The 1,770-nt window shown below is 44.2% G+C and overlaps 1 non-coding gene across 1 annotated transcript; it reads right to left on the minus strand.

The window, feature by feature from the left end:
- On the minus strand, nucleotides 1-107 carry LOC141681675 (small nucleolar RNA R71). Its single transcript, XR_012559101.1, has one exon. It is a non-coding gene; the product is annotated as a small nucleolar RNA R71 (small nucleolar RNA).
- Between the last annotated feature and the right edge of the window lie 1,663 nt (nucleotides 108-1,770).

A 1,770-nucleotide genomic window follows, 5' to 3' on the forward strand; every position in this document is an offset into this window, starting at 1 on the left:
GCTATGAGGAGTGCTCTTACTCAGTTTGCGCAGCAACCTACAGAATCTATGTGTGAAGCTTGGGAACGCTACAAGAAAATGTTGAGGAAGTGTCCACATCATGGAATGCCCGATTGGATGGTGATCACTGGTTTCTATAATGGTTTGGGGGCCCAATCTCGGCCCATGCTCGATGCAGCAGCTGGAGGTGCCTTATGGGCTAAAAGCTATACTGAGGCTTATAATCTTATCGAGACTATGGCTGCAAATGAGCATCAAAACCCAACTCAGAGGATGATGCCTGGGAAGGTAGCAGGTATTCTGGAAGTCGATGCAGCCACCGCTATTACAGCGCAGCTCCAGGCGCTGGCGATGAAGGTTGATTCTCTAGCTACATATGGAGTTAATCAAATAGCTATGGTTTGTGAGCTTTATGCAGGTTCTCATGCTACGGATCAGTGTTCTCTTGTCAATGAATCTGTTCAGTATGTGAATAATTATCAGCGACAACAGCAGCCTGTGCCAGCTACTTATCATCCTAACAACAGAAATCATCCAAATTTCAGCTGGGGTAATAATCAGAATGCTATTCAGCCACCATATCAGCAAGGTGTGAGTAAACAGTTTAATCCACCTGGATTCCAGCAACCACAGCAGTATGCTCAAAGGCAATCATACCCTCAACAGGGAAGTGCAGCTGCACCTACTAGTGCTGATTTTGAGGAACTTAAGCTGCTATGCAAGAGTCAGGCGGTTTCTATCAAGACCTTGGAAAATCAAATCGGTCAAATAGCCAATGCAGTGCTCAATCGTCAACCTGGAACACTCCCTAGTGACACGGAAGTACCAGGCAGGAAGGAAGCTAAAGAGCAAGTCAAGGCTATTACCTTAAGGTCTGGGAAAGTTGCTGATGCTGAAAAGCTAAAAGAAGGAGAAGCTGAAATTAGAGATGAAGAAGCTAAGCAAAAGGAGAAAGCGGCGGAACCAAGGAAGACTACTGTTGAACACACTCTGCCTGAGGGTAATACAGGGGAGAAACAACTCTATCCTCCACCACCTTTTCCTAAGAGATTGCAGCAACACAAGCTGGACAGACAGTTCAGTAAGTTTCTGGAGGTGTTCAAGAAACTTCACATCAATATACCTTTCGATGAGGCTCTGGAGCAAATGCCTAGTTATGCGAAGTTTATGTAGAGTATTCTTTCAAGGAAGGTGAAACTGGATGACCTTGAGACCGTTGCTCTCACGGAAGAATGCAGCGCTGTTCTGCAGCAAAAGTTACCTCCAAAGCTTAAAGATCCAGGTAGTTTCACCATTCCTTGCACCATTGGCAAGTTGACTTTTGACAAATGCCTTTGTGATTTAGGAGCAAGCATCAATCTGATGCCGTTGTCGATCTTTAAAAAGTTGGATTTGCCTGATCCAAAACCCACATACATGTCTCTACAATTGACTGATCATTCTATTACTTACCCAAGAGGCATAGTGGAGGATGTGCTAGTCAAGGTGGATAAGCTCTTCTTTCCTGCATATTTTGTTATTCTAGATTTTGAGGAAGATAAGAAGATTCCCATAATCTTGGGAAGACCTTTCTTGGCTACTGGCCGTACCTTGATAGATGTACAGAAAGGTGAACTTACTATACGGGTACAAGATCAGGATATGACCTTCAACGTGTTCAAGGCAATGAAATTCCCGACAGAAGATGAGGAGTGCTTAAAAGTGGATGTGATTGATTCTGCGGTTACTTCAGAACTCGATCGCATGCTAATGTCTGATGCTTTGGAAAAG

Source organism: Apium graveolens, chromosome 8 (assembly GCF_009905375.1).
Source record: "Apium graveolens cultivar Ventura chromosome 8, ASM990537v1, whole genome shotgun sequence".
Classification (NCBI taxonomy): Eukaryota; Viridiplantae; Streptophyta; class Magnoliopsida; order Apiales; family Apiaceae; genus Apium; species Apium graveolens.